This window comes from Zingiber officinale, chromosome 1A (genome assembly GCF_018446385.1).
Source record: "Zingiber officinale cultivar Zhangliang chromosome 1A, Zo_v1.1, whole genome shotgun sequence".
Classification (NCBI taxonomy): Eukaryota; Viridiplantae; Streptophyta; class Magnoliopsida; order Zingiberales; family Zingiberaceae; genus Zingiber; species Zingiber officinale.
The window spans coordinates 71,857,982-71,883,133 of NC_055987.1; the positions used below are offsets into that span (position 1 = coordinate 71,857,982).

The 25,152-nt window shown below is 38.5% G+C and overlaps 1 pseudogene; it reads right to left on the bottom strand.

Annotated features, from left to right (window-relative positions):
- Positions 1-315: 315 nt before the first annotated feature.
- The window catches only part of LOC121998391, an 80,386-nt pseudogene continuing 55,549 nt past the window's right edge, over positions 316-25,152 (bottom strand).

A 25,152-nucleotide genomic window follows, 5' to 3' on the forward strand; every position in this document is an offset into this window, starting at 1 on the left:
TTGCCCAATTGTAGGGCTAGGAGTGTACCATGCCTTTCAATATCCTCCTATCTAACCTCACTCATATTTTCCTTTTCTTTTCCTTGCAAGATATCATATGAGAAAAAAAAACAAATGTGCAGTAATGCAAGAGTCAAATCTGAATGGCTCAACTTCTAACCAAAATGAAGGGCCCTCACAGCTGCATGAGAAACCATGAAGCATCTACGAAACTTTTTTATATTTTCCTGCAGTCAGAACAATTCTAGGAGAGTTGTCACAAATCGGCAGAAAATGCAATTGCCCATGACGTATTCAGTCAGATGAAAGATTCACCTAAATCTGTGACTTCGGCAATCCATCAATGGGCAGGTGATGCGCCAGAATCTCGTCCGACCAACACTTACCTGATAGTCCAAAGAAGAGGGTAACATCACCATCTTTGCCCATATTGTTGCTAGAGTGCAGGGAGAGAATGTTTCTTTTAGGCATTAGATAGCGCATCACACCGAACAAACCCTTCTTCATCTCCCCGACATACTGTGTGCCAAGGATGACCATTTCTTTCCTATCAAGATTAAGATCAATGTTGGTGGAGGTAGTCATGTAGTGTGTGTATCGATTACATGGAAACTGGCCAGCATTGTAAATTGTGAAGTCCGGAGTACTGAAATCCTCCAGTTCTTCAGGCGTAGGACGGATGCACCTGCGATCCTTCCAATTATTTCATGCAAAAGAGAGTTTTTCTTCTTCTAGTTTACATGTTTTCCCTTGGCATTAATTTGAGAAAGAGGAGCTAGTTAGCTCACTAACACTAATATATGCATATGTATGATCCAGCTTGCTACTAACACAACTATGATTCACTACTAGAGATCAACATAACCAACACAAAGATAACTTATCTGGATAACTATCGAACTGTAGAATTGAAGAGCATCTTTAGCATTCTTATTAGTAGTATTTTTCACTTACATGTTGTGCATGAATAGGGAATGATAGGCCCTTGTAGAGACAATTTGAACTTTGATTCGATGCTCGGGATCCCAGTTGAGGAATTGGTCATTCACAATTACCTTGTATCATTCAGATGGCATATTAGGATCTATGAGGAATTACATCAAACACTTGATGTGCATGTGTACCTTATCCAAAGAGTTGAGGTAATTGACAACCCTCTCCCTGTTCATTAGGAAGGTGTGCTCATCCATCTCTATGTTCGGTGAGCCTTTGCATGAATAGTGCACATACATTTTGAGAAGGAACCATCAATGGAAGGATCATGAATTAGTTGTGTGGACTTACTTTCCCCACCAAAGCTCATTGGCAGTGGTTTCATCCTTGACGACGCGCTTGTCCCTCGGCGAACGACCAGTCTTCGTGCCGGACAAGGTAGCCAAGGCTCCAGTCGATGTTATGAATGATCCATGTTCATGTTTTATGGCTTGCTCGTAGAGTTCTACAAGGAATTCGTGATTCTTTCAATGAGAATGAAATGTGATGATTTGAGTGATGAAGAGGAGATGAGAGCAGATACCGGGCGGGGAGAGGTTGTAGAGGACATGGGTAAACTTGAGGGCACTGTCGCTGACGCTGATGGTCGGCGTCAAGTAGTGGTGGTGCTCGACGGCGACCTTGGTCTCCTCCGCCTTCCTGGCCGGATCGCCCCTCACCACCTTCGGCCCTGTCTCCCTCGTCAGCGACACCAATGAATCACTGCGCACAGCACGATTTCATTACAAGAAACGCGAGAGACAGATTGGATTCCACCTTCTTGTTCTCAAGAAGATGGAGATTAAATATTGACCTGATGGATTGGAGCTAGAGCTTCTGGCGCTCCTCCTTTGAGATGGTAGCGAAGGCAGTGTTGCCCTGCTGTGCGCCGTCCTTGATGGGGGTGGTCGGCGCCGACCTCTTCTTCTGCAGGGAGTGCAGTTCGTTGATGGTCTTCGCCTTCACCGCCGACGCGCTGTCGTCGTGGCAGATCCCGTTCTCCGGTTTCTCCCTCCCGTGCGTCTAGATCTTCTGCAGCCCATTGGAGAACGCCGCCACTCACCAGGAAATGAGAAGGAGCACAACGTCGTATGAGGAGAGGGAAAGATAAATGGCGGCTTAGGTTTGGGAACGTGAAAACACGGCGCCGAAAAGAAAACAGCGAGGGAAAGGAAAACAGCGAAGGGGGGAAATGACCAAATTCAATTACAATGGTTTTTTCAAAACTGTTGTTATAGCCGCTAAAAACACGGATAAAGACAATGGTTTATAAAACCGTTGTAAAAAGTGTTGTCGTTTTAAAAAAAGTCGCTCAATGACAACATTTTTGCTAAAACCGTTGTCTTTTATATTGAATGGGGAGCTCAAAGACAACGGTTTTGGCAAAAACCGTTGTCTTTGAGCAAATACGCAACGCTTTCTCTTAAAACCGTTGTCGTAGGGGTGTTGTCGTTTGTAGTTTTTGTTGTAGTGCCCCCTCATGAGGTGGCACACACATGTGCTAGCCTTGATGAGGTGGCACATCATAATTAGCCCACTTAATGCTAACTCACAAATGAGGTGGCAAATGGTCAAGTCAAACTTGACCCTTCATCTTCCACTCAAATCAAGTCAAACTTGACTTAAATTCTCCCATTGGTTGATCAAATCTAACCATTGATTCAAGCCAATTTAATATAATGAATCTCTATTCATTGATTAAATTGATTCAATGAAATATAATCTAAATTAGATCCATTGAACACATGAATTAAATCGAGTCCAACTCAATTAGTTTAATTTGGATTACTCTTAATCCAATTTAGTTCATCATATGAACCTAATCCTCTTGGTTCATCAAATGAAACTAATCTCCATCTAATTGCCCTTTATGTGTGACCCTATAGGTTCTTGTAACGTTGGCAATGCTCCTAAACCCATTTAGAAGCATAAGTAATGAGCGGTATCTAGCAACACATCATTACTACCCAAATTACAAGAATGTTGATGTCACGCCCCAAAGGAGTCTCTGCTAGACAAAAATCCGACAGCATCTCCCCTGTACCGGTGACAATCTGAAGCATCAATACAAACAAAATACATCAGCCACATGTGGCTGGAATATTTATATACACAACCACGCAGTTATAATCGCAGCCCACTCGGCTGAAATGAAACAATCACAACCACGCAGTTATATATAAAATAGCCCACACGGCTGTACTAAAAACACAGCGGAAAAACGAAGGAAAGCCCACACAAACCAAATAAATACAATGCATGCCGGCACGACTTAAACACAAATACAACACCAAAAGAATAAGATAGCCACATGGCTACACATAAATACAATGCCAAAAATAATAAAAAGATATACAAAAGAAAACAAGCACGGTCTTCGGATGTGACGTAGGACCCGGCAGACAGGATACTCCGAGCGACACCAACCATCTACAAGCTACCTGAAAACATAAATGTATAAATACGGTGGTGAGTATAGGTAACTCAACGGGTAATAAACAAGATAGTGCATGGTCCATAAACAAACATGGAGATCACAAGTATACAGTCTCAGTAGGGAATAAAGAACATGATCATACTATCATAATCAATGCACCTAAACATATTTGACATAATAACCTGACATATAAACTGTACAAACCACAACTAACATAATGAAAGATACATACCCAATCTGGAATCAACACATGGTACAATGATCAATAAACTCAGTGGATTTGCAACAGATATACCCGTGACACCTGTGCAAAATAAATACGACTGCATATACATGTAAAATAAATGACATGTATGCAGCATGGAAACCAAATGCAACAACCATATCTCAATCAAGTGCAACAACGACAATTACATGCAACTAGTATCTACTAGGCATGTATGCAAATGCAGATGCACTGTGCATCAAATGCAAGAATAATAACTACGTATGCATGCTCCATGGTCACCCCGACACCTCTCCAGACACCATGACCCTAGTATGGAGAGGCTTGGGTCCGTGACAACCGTACAAGCCTCATACTCCAAACTTCTATAAAGCAGCTGAGGCAGACGGAATGCTAAGTAGTTATCTAACTACATAGCATCAGGGTCCCTGACTGCTCACAACGCTAGATCTCACTAAACCTCGTGACCGGGTGGCACGACAGGACGAGCGGTAACTGCTCCAGCTACCACTACCCATGAGTGGCCGAGTGTGCGGCGCTAAACCAAACCGATGACTCTCTCAACCACAAGGGAGACAATGGTCATCATATGCAATGAATGATGAACATGATATATATATATATATATATATATATATATATATATATATATATATATATATATATATATATATATATATATATATATATATATATATATATATATATATATAATCATTATCCATGCAACACCCCAAACCTCATAGATACCTCCAACATGAGTATAATCGTCATGATACCTCCACGTATCCCACCAAACATATGTACACACTACACCTGTATAATCAACCAAAAATCTCTAATAATCCCACCAGACACATGTACACAAAATATAAGTACAATCAACATGTATCCTCCAGTAAAAACACAATAGACATGTGTATATACCCCAAACATACAATCAACACAACTCCTCCAAAAGTACATGACAAATACGTATGTACACACCACATGTAAATGCACGATCAACAAGATGACTCCTATAACACATACCCACCTATGTACAGTCCACATCATATGCTCAATCAACATGGGAATACCAACAACCCGACAATCCCTACAAGACATACTCTACACATGTAATCACAATAGAGTAGATATCAAGAGTGGAGACTGTATATGAATTAAATAGATCATCACAAGGGTTAAGCATAAGTATCATGCAGGAAAAACAACAACCGATCATGATATAAGATAAAGCAGCCTAATTCATCCAATAATAACCATGCACTAAGTACAAGAAAATCTACATGGAGGCCAAGGAAGAAATACCCGCCTTTAAAAGTCTCGTATCCAACAGAACCACCCCACGTCACGCTGCTCGTCCAGATCAAAGTCCTGCGATCACATGATATATATACATATATTATTTAGCTAATCACATAATCAAGAACTAGCTAAACCCATAACCTAATCCTACGTCGATTAGGTAACCCTGTTTAATTCCACCTAAATATCCAAACCAAAGTAGATGATAAGATCATCCTTAATCCAACTCTTTCTAAATCCAAACACAATCCACAATCATCACACTAATCAAATCTCCTCATGAATTCAACATGCATAATTCTTCCACATAATCAATCCCTAACTACCACATAAACCACTCATAAATCTAAGCAAGCATAAACCCTACCATACTCTAGAAACTAATTTTAGCAACACACTAATGAATCCAACAGAAATACTTCATTAGAACATCCCTTACCTTGGGAGGTAGCAACAAATCAAAAGCTCACAACCTCTACTAACCACTGCTCACAGCCTCCAAGAGCTCCTGCTGACAACTACCAAAGAAGCATCCATACATCAATCCTTCCAAAATCTGTCTAGAACCAATTGTACAGTAATGAATTACTGAAACCCTTAACAAAACAGAAGCAGTACTTACCTAAATCGATCCCCACCAATTCACAACTGATCCGACACAAACAAAGGAGACAAGATTTCAAGGCATTTCATCAAACACCTTCCTGTGGTTGGAATCTGGGAGAACGTTTGGTCTCCACAGTTGGAACAGAATTGAATCCATATACAAAGAAAAGATCGAGATATGTAAGCACAAACCAAGATCAAGAATGAAAGCTCCAACCAAAATAGGGATCGGTTGGAAAGATCAAGTAGCGATCCCTCATATCCACGGCGACAATCCAATCAAGAAGAAGGATGCAACAATGAACCAAAACTAGGGCTCACACCTGGTCTCGATGGCTGGCCACAAGAGAAAGCTGCAACAAGGTGTCGATGACCGGAGAATCAGGGCTGCGACAATCGTCAAATCGGAGATAGGGCACGACCAATAAATTCGAGAGAGAGAGATATGGTAAGCCAACCCTCGGATAATCGCAACACCGAGATTCACCGGCGATTGCTGTGGCATAGCGTCGGGCGATGGCGTGAAGAGGTGCGGTCGACGATCTAGGGCAGAGTTGTGAGAGGAGGGGGAGGCTCAGCCGAGACACGCTGGAGAAAGAGATTGTTGCCGGCGGTGGGCTCACGGCGGCCGGCGATCGGCGATCGGGCGATGTAGAAATCGCGAGAGAAAGACACGGGAGGAGAAAGCTCACGCGATGTGAAGAGGAGAAGGATCGGGCAAAGAAAAAAGAAAACGGGGGAAAAAATAAATAAAACTTATATACATAACTTTAATTAAATCCAACCTTAGGTTAAATTAATTAAACCTAAAGTTGATTCCTCAATCAACTCCCACTTAAATGGTGTATTCCAAACAGGCTTTTATTATACCCCGAATTCATCCCCTCAAAACGGGTCATACAGACTCCGTTTAAATCCTGAAAAATCTCTAAAAATTTCTGAAAAATCCAATAAGATTTTTCGTCCAATAACATTTATTATTTATTTTGCGATATCTTACATTCTCCCCCACTAATAAAAATTTGGTCCCCAAATTTACTGGTCAATTTAGGGATCCTCATCCAAGGGTAACATCCAAGCAACATACTCATATGCCACTCATCCAAGTAATATGAACATATCTCCATCCCTGAAGGATGACTCTGTGGGTTATGAGCTCACCTTGCTTCCGCTGCGCTCACACTGCTGTAAAGCCAACTGTGAGTAAATCAACTACCTCTAAAATTCTTAATCCACTATAAACAGATCCTCCAACATCTGTATAAGGCTCTCAAACTATCCATCAATTTGAGAGTGAAAATCTATACTAAAGCAAAGCTTCTAACCCAAAATCTACTATAACCTCAATCAAAACCATGATATGAAATCACTGATCTCCATCTAATACAACACTTAGAGATATACCATACGATCCGATAATCTCTCCATGGTATAATCCTGCTACTCAATCCAACGAATCTACCATTCGGATCGATGAAATGGGAGCAAATCTGTCAACCAATCAATGATAACCCAACACATCATATCCTCTCCGGGTCCTGGGAAATACCATGACAAAAATCCATCATAACCTGCTCTCAACTCTATTCCAGTATCAGAATCTACTGAAATAATCCTGCTAACCTCCGATGTTCAGCCTTCACTTGTTGATAACTAGACATCAAGCTCCAAGTCTCCATACATCAGGTGTCACCCAAAAGTATCGCAAATCCAGATCAAGGTGTTTCCTGCAATAACTCCTTCCAGATAAGAAATAACTCGGAAACACACAAACTCTCCCATGAAAATCAAAGAATCTCATTCCCATCTCAAATAATAAATGTTATTCGACGAAAAATCTTATTGGATTTTTCAAAAATTTTTAGAGATTTTTCAGGATTTAAACGGAGTCTGTATGACCCGTTTTGAGGGAATGAATTCGAGGTATAATAAAAGTCTGTTTGGAATACACCATTTAAGTGGGAGTTGATTGAGGAATTAACTTTAGGTTTAATTAATTTAACCTAAGGTTGGATTTAATTAAAGTTATGTATATAAGTTTTATTTTTTTTTTCCCCCGTTTTCTTTTTTCTTTGCCCGATCCTTCTCCTCTTCACATCGCGCGAGCTTTCTCCTCCCGAGTCTTTCTCTCGCGATTTCTCCATCGCCCGATCGCCGGCCACCGTGAGCCCACCGCCGGCAACAATATCTTTCTCCAGCGTGTCTCGGCTGAGCCTCCCCCTCCTCTCGTGACTTTGCCCTAGATCGCCGACCGCACCTCCTCACGCCATCGCCCGACGCTATGCCACAGCACTCGCCGGTGAAGCTCGATGTTGTGATTATATGAGGGTTGGCTTACCATATCTCTCTCTCTCGAATTTATTGGCCGTGCCCTATCTCCGATTTGCCGATTGTCGCAGCCCTGATTCTCCGGTCATCGACACCTTGTTGCAGCTTTCTCTTGTGGCCAGCCTTCGTGACCAAGTGCGAGCCCTAGTTTTGGTTCATTGCTGCATCCTTCTTCTTGATTGGATTGTCGCCGTGGATATGAGGGATCGCTACTTGATCTTTCCAACCGATCCCTGTTTTGGTTGGAGCTTTCATTCTTGATCTTGGTCTATGCTTACATATCTCGATCTTTTCTTTGTATATGGATTTCAATTCTATTCCAACTGTGGAGACCAAGCGTTCTCCCAGATTCCAGCCACAGGAAGGTGTTTGATGAAATGCCTTGAAATCTTGTCTCCTTTGTTTGTGCCTGATCAGTTGTGAATTGGTGGGGATCAATTTAGGTAAGTACTGCTTCTGTTTTGTTAGGGTTTCAGTAATTCATTACTGTACAATTGGTTCTAGACAGATTTTGGAAGGATTGATGTATGGATGCTTCTTTGGTAGTTGTCAGCAGGAGCTCTTGGAGGCTGTGGGCAGTGGTTAGTAGAGGCTGTGAGCTTTTGATTTGTTGCTACCTCCCAAGGTAAGGGATGTTCTAATGAAGTATTTCTGCTGGATTCATTAGTATGTTGCTAAAATTAGTTTCTAGAGTATGGTAGGGTTTATGCTTGCTTAGATTTATGAGTGGTTGATGTGGTGGTTAGGGATTGATTATGTGGAAGAATTATGCATGTTGAATTCATGAGGAGATTTGATTAGTGTGATGATTGTGGATTGTGTTTGGATTTAGAAAGAGTTGGATTAAGGATGATCTTATCATCTACTTTGGTTTGGATGTTTAGGTGGAATTAAACAGGGTTACCTAATCGACGTAGGATTAGGTTATGGGTTTAGCTAGTTGTTGATTATGTGATTAGCTAAATAATATATGTATATATCATGTGATCGCAGGACTTTGATCTGGACGAGCAGCGTGACGTCGGGTGGTTCTGTTGGATACGAGACTTTTAAAGGCGGGTATTTCTTCCTTGGCCTCCATGTAGATTTTCTTGTACTTAGTGCATGGTTATTATCGGATGAATTAGGCTGCTTTATCTTATATCATGATCGGTTGCTGTTTTTCCTGCATGATACTTATGCTTGACCCTTGTGATGATCTATTTAATTCATATACAGTCTCCACTCTTGATATCTACTTTATTGTGATTACACGTGTAGAGTATGTCTTGTAGGGATTGTCGGGTTGTTGGTATTCCTATGCTGATTGAGCATATGATGTGGACTGTACATAGGTGGGTATGTGTTATAGGAGTCATCTTGTTGACCGTGCATTTACATGTGGAGTGTACATACGTATTTATCATGTACTTTTGGAGGAGTTGTGTTGATTGTATGTTTGGGGTATATACACATGTCTGTTGTGTTTTTATTGGAAGATACATGTTGATTGTACTTATATTTTGTGTACATGTGTCTGGTGGGATTATTAGAGATTTTTGGTTGATTATACAGGTGTAGTGTGTACATATGTTTGGTGGGATACGTGGAGGTATCATGACGATTATACTCATGTTGGAGGTATCTATGAGGTTTGGGGTGGTGCATGGATGATTATATATATATATATATATATATATATATATATATATATATATATATATATATATATATATATGTCATGTTCATCATTCATTGCATCTGATGACCATTGTCTCCCTTGTAATTGAGAGAGTCATCGGTTTGGTTTAGCGCCGCACACTCGGCCACTCATGGGTAGTGGTAGCTAGAGCAGTTGCCGCTCGTCCTGTCGTGCCACCCGGTCACGAAGTTTAGTGAGATCCGGCGTTGTGAGCAGTCAGGGACCCTGATGCTATGTAGTTAGATAACTACTTAGCATTCCATCTGCCTGAGCTGCTTTATAGCAGTTTGGAGTATGAGGCTTGTATGATTGTCACGGACCCAAGCCTCTCGGCCATACTGGGGTCGTGGTGTCTGGAGAGGTGTCGGGGGTGACCATGGAGCATGCATACACAGTTATTATTCTTGCATTTGATGCGCGGTGCATTTGCATTTGCATTTGCATACATGCCTAGTAGATACTAGTTACATGTGATTGTCATTGTTGCACTTGATTGAGATATGGTTGTTGCATTTGGTTGCCATGCTGCATACATGTCATTTATTTTACATGTATATGCAGTCGTATTTATTTTGCACAGGTGTCACGGGTATATCTGTTGCAGATCGGTGAGTTTACTGATCATTGTACCATGTGTTGATTCCAGATTGGGTATGTATCTGTCATTATGTTAGTTGTGGTTTGTACAGTTTATATGTCAGGTTATTATGTCAGATATGTTTAGGTGCATTGATTATGATAGTATGATCATGTTCTTTATTCCCTACTGAGACTGTATACTTGTGATCTCCATGTTTGTTTATGGACCATGCACTATCTTGTCTATTATCCGCTGAGTTACCTATACTCACCACCGCATGTATACATTTATATTTTCAGGTAGCTTGTAGATGGTTGGTGTCGCTCGGAGTATCCTGTCTGTCGGGTCCTACGTCACATCCGAAGACCGTGCTTGTTTTCTTTTGTGTATCTTTTTATTATTTTTGGCATTGTATTTATGTGTAGCCATGTGGCTATCTTATTCTTTTGGTGTTGTATTTGTGTTTAAACCATGCCGACATGCATTGTATTTATTTGGTTTGTGTGGGCTTTCCTTCGTTTTTCCGCTGTGTTTTTAGTACAGCCGTGTGGGTTGTTTTATATATAACTGCGTGGTTGTGATTGTTTCATTCCAGCCGAGTGGGCTGTGATTATATCTGCGTGGTTGTGTATATAAATATTCCAGCCGCATGTGGCTGATGTATTTTGTTTGTATTGATGCTTCAGATTGTCACCGGTACAGGGGAGATGCTGCCGGATTTTTGTCTAGCAGAGACTCCTTTGGGGGCGTGACAATTTAGTGGTATCAGAGCAGGTATACGATACTTGCTATGTGTTCTGGATTTTCGAGATTTATCTGAAACCAATTTTTGGTATTAGAGCAGGTTTTCGATGCCTGTTATTCATGTTTTTGGATTTCGTGATTCGATTTTCTTTATGTGACTTTTCAGGTTTTGGGACCAAGCAGCAGCATGACTTCTCCAGGCTGTAGGAGGTATGTTTGCATATTGTTATTGTTGGTGCGGGAAGCATCCGACGATCGAACCCAAGTTTTGATAATGGCAAAGGATTCAAAGTTAAGGTATGTTGTGATCTAACATACTGAATGAGTATTTCAGGAAAAGTCCTAACTGCGGTTAGGCAGGTGAAAAACCCTAGGGGGTGGTAACCCTAGGTCCTAGGGGGTGGTAACCCTAGGTGGAGAAAATTCCTAGCTGCGGTTAGGCAAAGGGAAAAACCCTAGGGGGTCGTAACCCTAGGTCATAGGGGGTGGTAACCCTATGCGGAAAGTCTTGGCATGTTGATGACTTCAGGCAAAAGTCCTAGGGGGTGGTAACCCTAGGTGGAAAGTCCTGGTGTCGCGAACCAGGTGAAAAGACTGGACTAGCCGGGAAGCGGATGTCCAGCAGAAAGTCCGGAAGTATCGAGTGCTGAGCAAAAGTCCAGTCGATCTGGAGGATTGCACTGGCAGCAGGTAAATCTCCTGAGTGGAGTAGGTGAGGACGTGTTCTCCGTAGAGGGAACAGTAGGCGTCGGGTCGACCTAGGGTTTCCGATCGGAAATTCGAAGTCAGACCCGGACAGTCCGGAGACTGTCATAACTTCATATTCACACTATTATTTTGTGTTAACTTTGTGTTGCAGGTACCAAAAACACAAAGAAGAACTCGGATGAACAGTGTCCGAGGCGCCTCCATGAGGCTTGGAGGCGCCTCGGGTTCAAAATCCTGAGCTGGCGCGAGGAGGAGGCTTAAGGCGCCTTGGAGGGGTTTAAGGCGCCTTAGACAGCTTGGAGGCGCCTTGAATGGGTTTAAGGCGCCTTCAAGTCGCGGCAGTCAAAGAATTATCCCAGCGAGCAGAACGGGATAAGATTCAGGCTTAAGGCACCTTGAAAGGGTTTAAGGCGCCTTGAACACTGTTTATAAAGGGGGTTCGACCAGCAGCTCAGGACAACAAGTTCCAAGCCTTCTTTACTCAACGTGCTGCTCCGAAAGACTCCCGGAAGTGCTGCTACACGTCTACGACGACCCAGAGCTCCAAGATTCCTCCTTTTCGTCGTCGGTATAGATTTCTTTTATCGCATCTCCTGTAATACTTAGTCTGTAATAATCGAGCTTATAGTTGTTGCCCACCGGAAGCGATCAAGGATCGCGGGCCTTCGAGTAGGAGTCGCCTTAGGCTCCGAACGAAGTAAATTCCTCTGTGTTTGTGTGTTTACTTTTTATTCCGCTGTGTCTTAATTAATCGAGTGTTTTACAAATCGAACGATTTAGCCACGAGTGCTATTCACCCCCCCTCTAGCATGTCTCGATCCAACAGTTATCATACATTTCTGTTGGTGTATGTATTGTTGCCCATGATAGTTAGTTATGATGTGTGTTAGTACTCTCTTGTTAGTACTTGTCTAGTTGATTGTATCATGCATTTCATGTGCTGGGTCAATCACTGATCACGGTTGACCCAACTGGAGATCAAGGTTTTACAGTCTCAGGGGATTCGTCATATTAGGTTAAATTAATTAAACCTAAAGTTGATTCCTTAATCAACTCCCACTTAAATGGTGTATTCCAAATAGGCTTTTATTATACCTCGAATTCATCCCCTCAAAACGGGTCAAACAGACTCCGTTTAAATCCTGAAAAATCTCTAAAAATTTCTAGAAAATCCAATAAGATTTTTCGTCCAATAACATTTATTATTTATTTTGCGATATCTTACAGTTGAGATCCAACATCACCTTGTGACTACTAATTGTGACTCTTCATAATATATGACAAGTGTCCTTCTATCCTTGACATCAAGATTGATCAATATGAGGCATAGACCGTGTCATCATCTAATCAATCTAAATCTTGAACTCCAAGTAGACTCACTCAATCAAATGAGCTCAATATCTCATATTGACTCATTTGGGCATGACCATGCACTTCGTGGTCTCACTCTATCAAGAATATCGATGTCACTCCCGTCATATAGGAGGGATAGATCCCATCTACATCACTCACATCCCTCCGCATAATTTGTTACATACCCAGTAATCGCCTTTATAGTCCATCCAGTTACGGGTGACGTTTGACGAAGCCAAAGTATGCAACTCCTTATGTAGGGAACCATTGTGACTTTAGGTCCAAGGACTAATAGTCATACTAATAGCCACATGAGAAAGTATATTACACTCATATAACGATCCATGATACTTTCTCATGGCGGGTCATTCAGTATACATTCTCCAATGCATACCCATGTGTCAACTTGATATCTCTATATCCATGACTTGTGAGATCAAGTCATCGAGTTGACCTACATGCTAGTCTTGTCGCATTAACATTGTCCCTGAATGCTAATACTTGACTAGGAATGATTAAGAGTAGTGTTCCCTATATCATCTCACTATCGATTCAACCAATCGATTGATATAGGCAAGAACCTTCTACTCAAGGACGCTATTATACTTAGTTATTTGGCACCAATACAAGTAAGTATAATAACCAAAAATAAATGCCTTTATTTATCTATACAAGAATATGATACAACGAGTCCATACAACAATCATCAAATGATTGTCTCTAGGGCTCTAACTAACAAAAGCTAGACTTTTAGTAAACATTCTAACACTGACATGGTGGTTGTCATTAAGTTTCTCATAGCCTCTTGCCTAGCAGCCCGATTCTGGTGTCCGAAGAGTTCCTTGAGATTATGCATCATGTCATAGGCAGTGGGCATGGCCTAATGCTAATGTTGTAACACATTTGTCATTGAAGCCAAAATGTAACACCGCGCCATCTCATCTTCCATCTCATCTCCTCTTCACTAGAATCGCTATTAGGCACATTAGGGTAGACCTCTAATAGTACAAACTTATAGCCTTCAACAGTTAGGACAATGTCCAGGTTTCTTTTCCAATCTACGTAATTTGGGCCAGTAAGTTTGTTCTCTTTCAGAATAACAACAAGTGGGTTGAAGGTCATTTTGAAATCCTAAGAATCACAAAATAAATTTTGGTCAAAATTTTAGAATTTAGAATAATACTGATTCCTCAAACAATATTATTTAAATTCACCAGTACCTCAGAACACCATTAATTTTGTATGTTATGATAGTGTGGACGTATACAAATTTAAACATTTGTAAGAGGAGATTTTACCCATTAATTTTATTCTTGTCAACCTAACTTATGACAAATAAAATTAATAGTTGGTATTCCTTCGGTCATACAATTAATAGCAGTGACTCCGATGGAGAGGATACTATTAAATGTGCCTAAGTGTATACCATTACTTGATACTTAGTCCATTAAATAGGATTGTGCCCCTTCAGATGGAGAAGATCACATGCTCCTAAATAATTTCCTATAATCATCCATAAAGGAAGTTTGATCTAGTGATCCACAAACAAACTCATCCAATGTGGAGGAAGGCACTCAAAGCCAACGCGCAAGTTTGTTTGCATCACTTGCAAACCAGTAATGGAGACGGTGGAATTTATTTAAAAATTCCTCTCCCACTTAGTTATTTAAGATGAGGATTTTAACATGCACACGCACACATCATAACAAATAAAAGCAATAAATATGAAAAAATAGTTTTCCAACTATTATGGCCTCTTCCATCACTGTCCTTCATGTGCCGCTAGCCCTAGCAATCGTCAAACCTAGCCACCAGACCTAGGGCTCAAGTCGTCGTATCCATCAAGCTTCCTTTTCTGCTGCGCCTCTGGTATTCAAATAGTACCATGCCTCGCAAGGATATGATCTGCGACAAAAATTAAATTTTACATATATCGATCCTATATTCCACAAAGGAATGTACATAAAGTCTAGATCGAACACAATATAAAATCCTAAAACTAATACATCTCCTGTTGTATTTAATAAATACAATCATGCACACACATAAAATTCCCTCGACATGTTCGAGGGTCCAATCACACACAATCACAATAGGACATAATAATTGGAGCCAACAACCACAGAGTTAATCTATTTGCACATCCTACTATTATCCTGCCTAAAATATATATGACATGTGCATAATTAAACTAAAACCAAACATACAGAGGTATAACCTAGCTCTGATACCAATTGTTGGTTGCTACTCGGAATACCGTTCTAGTTCCCCTGTACAAAAATTTGTACAAGCATAGAACTATCCTAGCTACCCATGTGCTCTACTGAAGTTAAATTTGGATTGCATATGATGCTTAACATTATTAATCCAAATTTTTCTTTAGAAGTTAAACTTGGATTAGAAATGATACTTAACATTTTTACTCCAAGTTTAACCGATGTGATCTTCCTAAGTTAAACCATATTACAGAAGTTAATTAAATATCTATTTCAAAGATTGGCTTCAAGATTAAACATGGCGAGACACTAGGCCTTCTTGGGTATGAGATCATCCACCACTTCCTAGACAAAGCCTTTCAAAGAAATCAGATATTTAACTTCTTACAGTAAACTAGATTTAATTACAGAGACCTCAATAGAAACACAATATCAAAACATGAAATCAAAAAATAAAATCGATAACAAAAATGATACCCTAAAACCAATAACCTCTTGTGTTTGGTTTTTCAAGATCTATACAAAAAGATGAACTAGTTATGATGCGGAAACTAATAACTAGTTATACCTTTTGTAGCTTATAGAACTCTTGATCTTCTATTGTATTCCTCTCCTTCTCTTGGATGTCGTGTGGGCGACGATCTTCCAAGATGAAATCCACCCAAGCTTCTTCCTTTGCTTCCAAGTTTCGACCACCAACTAACCTCCAAGGGATGCTAGACAAGAGAGCTTCCTTCTCTTCTTCTTCTCCTTCAAGCAACCGGCCACTAATAGAAGACCAAGCTTAATGCTATCGGCCTCTAAGAGGGAAAACAAAAGGAGAAGAGAGAAAGAAGAGGGCCGACCACCAAGGGATTGTAAGAGAGGAATAGAAGATATTATGTTCCCATGAAGGCACCCTTTACCTCTCTTTTATAATCCTTGGTGAATGTAAAAAAGGAAAGTTTTAAAACAAAAAATTAAAACTTCCTTTTATTCCTTTACATGGTGGCCACATCATGTCTAAACAAGGAAAGATTTTAAACAAAAATTAAAATCTATTTTTTAAAATCCCTTTTGTGGATAGCTATAAAAGGCATGTTTTATAAAATTAAAATCTTCTCTTTTAAATCCTTTTGTGGATATCTATAAAAGAAAAATTTTAAAATAAAACTTCTTTTAAATCATGGTTACAAAAAATAGAAAGTTTTATCAAAAATTAAAATCTTTCTTTTAAACATTATAGATAACTACAAATAAGGAAAGATTTCAAATCTCTCTTTTAAACCTTTGTAGTAAGCTATAAAAGGAAAGATTTTAAAAAAACTCTCTTTTTAAAACCATGTGGATAGCACCAAAATTTTATTTTAAATAAAATTTCCTTTTCTCTTCTTATATGGCCATCCCCTTGCTTGGGCACTAAGCAAGGCTTAGTCGTCCCTAGCTTGAGCTCCAGATCAAAGTAGGACACAATTTCATTCTATAATTAACAGCACACCATATAAATAGATTTATATTTATATTACTAGTAAAATCAAGTGATTTTGAGTAATGTAGGATTTCGCTACTTGGAAAAAGCAAATGTAGGTATTTTTTACAATAGATTTTGAGTTAATTCTTATAATGGAATTTGATTTTGTAGCTCCAGAGGGCAAAGGAAAATATCAATGGATGAAAAAAGAGCAGGCCGACTACGTGGCGAACGACAAAGCAGAGGACCATCTGCTAAGCGTTCTCTCGCCACAAGAAGTCAATCGGATCAGGAACTACGACTCGACAAAGGAACTTTGGGAGAAGTTCCTTGAGCTATACGAAGGAACGTCCGAAGCCAAGCTCACTAGATGAGATCTACTTTGTAATCAGCTCACCAGCCTGTGACTTGGGGAAGACAGGACAGTTGCACATATGCATTCAAGAATTAAAGAAATCATCACTGGACTATCGAATCTCGGAAAAAAGGTAAGTAACTGAGATTCGCTAAGGTACGCGTTAAATTATTTTCCGAGAAATTCAAAATGGGCATCACTAGTAGATGCCATTTATATTTCAAAAGATTTAGAAAAAATTACATTAGAAGAATTATCCTCGACATTTGAAGTGCACGAATCAAGATGTGCAGGTTTGAAGGAGCCCAAACACAACGTCGCCCTCAAAGCATCGAGAGACAAACCTGAGTCAGAGTTTTCTCTCGACGACGAGGAAATGGTAATGATGGTAAGACGGTTTAAAAAACTTTATAAATCTAGAACCTCTAACCAACCGCAGGGTAAAAAGAAAAGGATGATCTACTGCTACCACTACGATGAAGAAGGGCATGTCAAGGACAACTGCCCCAAGCTAAAGAACAAGGACAAGGATAAAGGTAAGAAGCCTATCCAAAAGCGCAAGGTCCTAAAGGCGACGTGGGATGATATGTCGTCCGAATCGGAAGTCGAGGTGTTCTCTGGGCTCGTATTAATGGAGAGTCATCAAGACGATGACTGCGATTCAAGCTCTTCTGAAATGAGCATCGAGGGCATCGATGAAGGGAGAGCTACGTCGGAAGAATGCAGCAGTTCAGGGGGAGACACGGATAATGAGATCGACAAGGTAAGTCAGGTACGATCTCTTCCTCCCGATAAACTCTTTAAATTTGTTAAATTGTTAACAAAAAGATTGCTGCAAATTAGAAAAAGAAAATAAAAATTTAAAAGTAATACTAGCTAAATCTTGTCCTCTAAAAGATTTAGACTACCACTAAAGAGTCATTATTGAACTACCGCATCAATCCCATATTACATTATGGGCTCCTTCTTATCATGAGTGCATTAGTCTCCCTGTGTTTAACATATCGAATGTCCATTAATTAAATGAGTTATTGACAACTCACTTAATTAATATCTAGCTCCAAGAGTAGTACCACTCAACTTTATTGTCATGTCGGAATTAAGTCCACCTGCAGGGTTTACATGACAATCCTTATGAGCTCCTCAAGAGGACATCATTAACCTAGATAACTAAGACACAGTTTCCTTCTATAATCAACAACACACCATATAAATAATATTATTTCCCAACTTATCGGGCCTATTGATTTAACGAATAAATCTCACCCATTGATAAATTAAAGAAATAAATACTAAGTACATGTACTTGTTATTATATCAGGATTAAGAGTACGCACATCCATAATAACAGAGGTTATGTTCTTTTATGCAGTCAGTATAAAAGGAACAACCTCGAATGGTCATGCTCAATATACACATAGTGTACTAGTGTAATTTTATAGTCAAGATAAACTAATACCAAATTACACTACAACCATTCCAATGGTTTGCCCCAATCCATCTTGGTTGTGACCTATTATTTATAATTTATAAGGAACCGATAACATGATCTTCTGTGTGACACACACACCATGTTATATACAATATAAATTAAATGGGTAACTGCATTTAACTAAATGCATACATTTGACCAATGTGATTCTTATTACAAAATAAATGTTCATACAATAAATGTTCATACAAAAAACTAGGCTTTTAATATACATCCTAACAATCTCCCACTTATACTAAAAGACTATGCTGCCATACATCTTATTCTCATCCCCTCAACATGGCCATCTAAAGCTCTCGCCGGAAGGGCCTTAGTGAAAGGATATGCCGGGTTATCTTCTGATGCAATCTTGGCGACAACAACTTCTCCTCGCTTTACGAAGTCTTGTATCAGGTGGTACTTGCGCTCAATGTGTTTACTTGCCTTATGGGCTCGTGGTTCCTTCGAGTTTGCTACTACACCACTATTATCACAATAAATTGTGATAATTTTGGGCAAACCAAGAATCACATCTAAGTCCATCAAGAAGTTTCTAAGCCATACAGCTTCCTTGGCTGCCTCAGAGGCTGCCACATAATCATCTTTCATGGTGGAGTCTGAAACGCATTTCTGCTTAACACTCCTCCATGTTATGGCTCCACCTCCCAAAGTAAACACATACCCTGAGGCTGACTTACTATTGTCCCTATCTAATTGGAAGTCTAAATCCGTGTAACCCACAGAGAGCAAATCATCTGCTTGGTAAACTAGCATATAATCTCTAGTCCTTCTCAGGTATTTTAATATATACTTTATGGTAGTCCAATGTCCCTGTCCTGGATTACTTTGATATCTTCTAACCATGCCCACGGTAAAATAGATATCTGGTCTCGTACATAGCAATGCATACATTAGGCTTCCTACAACTGAAGCATAAGGAACTGCCTTCATGTCCTCTTATCTCCTTTGATGTTTTAGGACACATCTCTTTAGATAAAGGTACTCCATGTCGAAAATGTAGAAAACCTTTCTTGGGGTTTTGCATGCTAAAACATACTAGGATAGTATCGATGTATGAAGCTTGGGATAAGTACAACATTCTTTTCTTGTGATCCCTTATTACTTTGATCCCAAGAATATGTCCACATTCTCCCAAATCCTTCATATCAAACTGCTTGGACAACCATACCCTTACGTTTGACAACACTTTGACATTGTTGCCAATGAGCAAAATGTCATCTACGTATAGTACAAGAAATACCACTAGGTTTTCGTCACTCTTCTTGTATACATAAGACTCATCTGGACACTAAATAAATCAATAAGACTGGATCACTTCATTAAATCGAATGTTCCAAGATCTCGAAGCTTGCTTCAGTCCATAGATAGACCGATTGAGCTTACATACAAGATGCTTTTTGCCCTTCACAATGAATCCCTCTGGTTGCTTCATATGGATATTTTCTTCAAGACTTCCATTAAGGAAAACTATCTTGACATCCATTTGCTAAATGTCATAATCCAATAACTCTCATGATACAACAAATGGAAATTAATAACACATCTTCTAATTATAATAAGAGAAAGCAACCTTTAGAAATAAACCAAACATATCTTTGGCATCAAAGGCTTGGTCATATTAACATGAGTAGGATTCAAAGGATAATAGCCGATGGACCTTTGGGTTCATTAGTGGTGGAAAATTTTCCAACCTACGAATCTTGCTTGGAAGGAAAAATGACCAAGAGACATTTTAAGTGTTGGTTAGTCCTAGGAAAGCGTACCGGTTTCACTGTACAAAATTTTTTTGTACAAGGGTCGAACCTTTCCTTAAATAACTTATTGTGTTCCTTAGAAGTTAAATTAGGAATTGCAGAAGGAACTTAGCATCATTGATTCCAAATTTAACTTATCTGTTCTTGATGGTTTAGATTTGGATCGCAAGCGGAACTTAACACTATTGATCCAGATCCACCTATGTTATTAATTCTATTAAATATTAATTTCCAAAATTGACTTCCAGGACTGCATGGCGAGACACATGACCTTCTTGGATATGGGAGTAACCACCACCGCCTAGACAAAGCCTTTTAAGGAAAGATAATATTTAATTTCCTTAAATAATTCTAGGTTTAACCAAAAAGAACAATCGAATCATAAATTCAAAAAATAAAATAAAAGAAACACAACTTCGAAACAAATCCGAAAACTCTAGAATCATATGCCTCTTGTGTTTGGTATTTCCAAAAATAACTATACAAAGAAAACTAGTATGATGCGGAAAATAATTACTAGTTATACCTTTCTTTGTAAGCAAATAACCTCTTGATCTTCTACCGTATTCCTCTTCTTATCCCGGACGTTGTGTGGGCAATGATCTATCGTGATGAGAATCCACCTAAGCCACCTTCTTCTCCAAACAAGATTCGGCCACCACAATTCTCCAAGAGAAGTAGAGGTCCGACCACCACCACCAAGCTCCAAGGGATGCAAGAAACAAAACCTCCTTTCTCTCCTTCTCCTAGCTAGAACTAACCACCATTAAGAGCACCAAGAGGGGATAAAACTGGCCACTAAAGAAGAAGAAAAGAGGAGAGGGAAAACCTCTAGGGCCACACCAAGAAGAAAAAGAGAGGAAGAAAAGAAAAGAGTTAGCACCCATGAAGGCACCTCTACCCCCTCTTTTATAATCCTTGGTCTTGGCAAATAAGGAAAATTTAAATAAAAACTTCCTTATTACTTTGCCATGAAAAGAAAAATTTAATTAATTAAAATTAAAATCCTTTTCACAATTGTAATGGCCAACCACTTTAATCCCCAAAACAAGGAGAGTTTTAATTAACACAAGAATTAAAACTTTCTAATTTGTTTCCGGAAATTTATAAAAAATTTCCCCAATAATTTTTCTCCTTCATGGTGGTTTATAAAAAGGAATTAAAATCTTTCTTTTAAACATGTGGATAAAAAGAAAGTTATCTCTAAAAATTAAAATCTCTTTCAATCTACAAATAAGGAAAGATATCAAATCTTTTCTTAATCTTTTGAAGAAACTTTATAAAAGAAATATTTAATTTTTAAACTCTCTTTTAAATCATGAACATGGTTAAAAAAGAAAAGTTTTCTTAAAATTAAAATCCACCTTTTAATCTACAAATAAGGAAAGATTTCAAATCTTTTCTTAATCCTTTGTAGAAAGTTATAAAAGGAAAGATTTAAATTTTAAACTCTCTTTTAAAACCATGATATCCACATAAGAAATAATTTTAATAAAAATCCCTTTTTAATATGATGTGGCTGGTCACACCAAACTTGGGTTCAAGCTAGGGCCAGCCACACCAACTCAACTCATCCTATTTGCTTGGCCGACCCAAGCTTAGGTTCCAAGCTTGCTTGGCCGCCCCCAATAGGATGGGTATAAAGGTGGGTAAGAAGTGGCACAACAACAAAAACCCTCATAGATATCGGTTTTCCACCGGTGTCTATTTCATTTTTGATCGATGTCTATGAAGCCGATGTAAAAGGTCTGTCATTTTAGACATCGGGTTAAAACTGGTGTAGTATCACTTAATGACACCGGTCTTCGAATCGGTTATTAACCGGTGTAGTATCACTTAACGGCACCGTTTCATCAACGGTGTAAAACCGATGTAATATTGTATGTTAATAACACCAGTTTTGGCAGCGGTAAATGACCGATGTAATATTAGTTAATAACACCGGTTTTGTAGCGGTGGAAAATCGATGTAATATGGATATTTTTTAACAGCACAAATTTGATTTCTGAAACAATGAAAAATCGACAATAATAAAAAAAATACACAAATATTCACAAATTACACAAATATTCTTCATTCAACAATATCCATAAAATACACAAATATTCACAAATTATATAAATAATCTTCTTACAACAGTATCCATAAAATACCCAAACATTCTTTTTACATCAAAAGCTAGCTAATAGATATCAAAATCAAGGTAGAACATTCTTTTAACAACACATCAAGGTAGAACCTCACTTCAAATGTAATCTAGTATGCATTCAACCCACTCGAACTGCACTTCATCAATTTCAACTCTGGAGTACTTGAGATTTGTAAACTGTAAAAACACATAAATAATATATTAGTAAAGATGCAATTTTGATTTATTTATTTTTTTTCCAAATATCTGCTCTAGCTCTAACGAGGCCAGTCTAAAGATGCAATTTTGAAAGCTGGAAATCAAGCATTTTGAAAGCTTTTCAGTGATCTGATTTTGGGTTGAGAACTACTAATAAACTAAATTTGGAATACAAAATATCTAAACCAAAGAAAGTCCCTTTCTAATTGATACTTGAAACAAAGATAATCTACAATACTTTATACAAAGTTAATTCATGATCAGGACCCAATAATCCACCATATGTTAAATAACTAAAAAAAATGTGTACATGTATCAAATAAAATAGAATACTGAGTTTTTAAAGGCTGCTGTGGAAGATAACGAATATAACATAGAATCTAAAACTTTCATATATGACACTTAGTATATGCTGCTTAGAATATAACATAGATAATTTGCTCCTTCTAATTCAAGTGTACAGATTGATAAGAACCGACAACATCATACAACAAATTACTAGGCATGATAATGGTTGAACAAAGAAATATGACTACACAACAAATCCAGTGAAGGAAGCATAGAAGAACAAAGCTACCTCTGATGAAGAGATATACTATTTATTGTACTACCTCTGATGCCATCTTCCAAATCTCATAAGCAAGAATGCAACTGTGCCCTTTGTATACACATGGCTAATAGACATAATACAATAAGGAGCAAAAGCTATAAAAATCATTGTAACAGAAGCATAGCATCCGGTTTGTATCAAAAAAAATCATTGTAACAAAAGCATAGCATCCGGTTTGTATCAAAAAAATCATAGCAAGCACCAGGGGAAAAGTATAGAAATTATCAAAATCACCAGGGGAAAAGCATCTGGTTGTTCACAAAAAAATCATTGTAACATAGAAACACATCAAGCACCAGGGGAAAAGCATAGCAGCAGCAAGATCTCAAAAGCTAAGAGGCGTTCATAATCAATCAAAATCAATGAGTTTGTATCAATTATGATACTGAAAAAGTGTTGGAAAATGCAACAAATTATCTTTAGGCCTTATATGCAAAATGGAATATATTGTATTATTACCATTGCTGGAAGTGAATCCTTGTGGTCAACTCTAAAATTTTCAATTATATCTTTCATATATCGCATGATATAAAAACCATATTGCTCCGCATCCGGTTGTTGAGGAGCCTATGTTAGAAAGGAAATATTGGAATAACTCCTTCAAGGATAGTGAAACAGTTGCTAATCAAAAGGACATACCTTGACAACTACCCATGTTGGTTGTTTTTTCCCTTTCCTTCCAGCCTCCGCATTATACATTTTCAAGGCCCTTCATGCATATAACCATGGGAATTGTATTGCCACATCAAAATACATACATGTTTCAACAAAGGTAAGAAAAGAAGCCAAAAAACTTACATGTTGACAACATATTTCCAATCTTGATCACGAATGCGGTGACTAAGAGGATCCAACAAAAAAATAATCTCCTTCTCAACATTGATAATAGTCAAAATCCAATGAAAACTATACAAAGAAATATAATTAGTGTATATATGCATCTTGCAAGTTCTCAAAATATGCAAGTGAGAGTAATATATAATGTTATTCTTACTCACCCAACGTTGCATGGCACAACAACCAATTGACCAGATGAGGTACCAATTAGCCTACTACTTAAGTAACAAGCCCTTTTATTCAACTGTTCTTGAATGAAATCTCTATTCTGATTTCTTGATGGTATATATTCCACAGGCACTGGATCCACCAATCTGAAATCCTGCAGCAACATCTTTTCTTGCATCTTTCTATATTGATGCTTACAATTGGAAAATATCCCAAAAAATGATGAAATCTAAATTAATGAAACACATAAATAAAGTCCAATTCAAAATTGAATGCTTACCACATATACACAACTATGCAAGTGTCTGTGATTGGCTTCAATTCACAAAAGGGAAATATGTCATCGCAATTAACATGGACTGTGCGCTCCATGCCAAATACATCAGGAACAAATTCCAAAATCACATTCTCTGTTTCATCAAGACACTGAAAATAACTATATAAGATGTGTAAGGGTCTTGGCACATTGGACGATTGTAACTTAGACTTCTCTTGTCTGTTGTCAACTTTTTTCTTCCTGGTCTTCTACATATGTAGATGCAACCATATATATATTAGATATGTGACATACTTTAAATGTACACAAAATTTAGACAACACTTTATCACATTTACCTCATCCCGCATGCTGATTAAGTGCATAGACCAAGCCACATGGCCACCTATAGCATCCCCAATACTCTGACATGCAGACGGGATTGCAACAGGCAGTGGTGTTGATTGATCAATTGCTTTATCAATGGCAATCCTCATGCAATTCACGGGTAATGGAACATCATCAATAAAGTTGCCAGGTCCATTAACAGAGACAATTGTCCCATATGCAACAGTCTTGTCGTTAGGCTGCAATAACAACATCACTGCTTTTCCCTATAAGACAAACAATTCATGAATCTTCAACATATAGTGCTTTACAAGATTCATTAGATACTAACGATGGGATAATAATATCAACGTGAAATATATATTTAACCTGTAAAG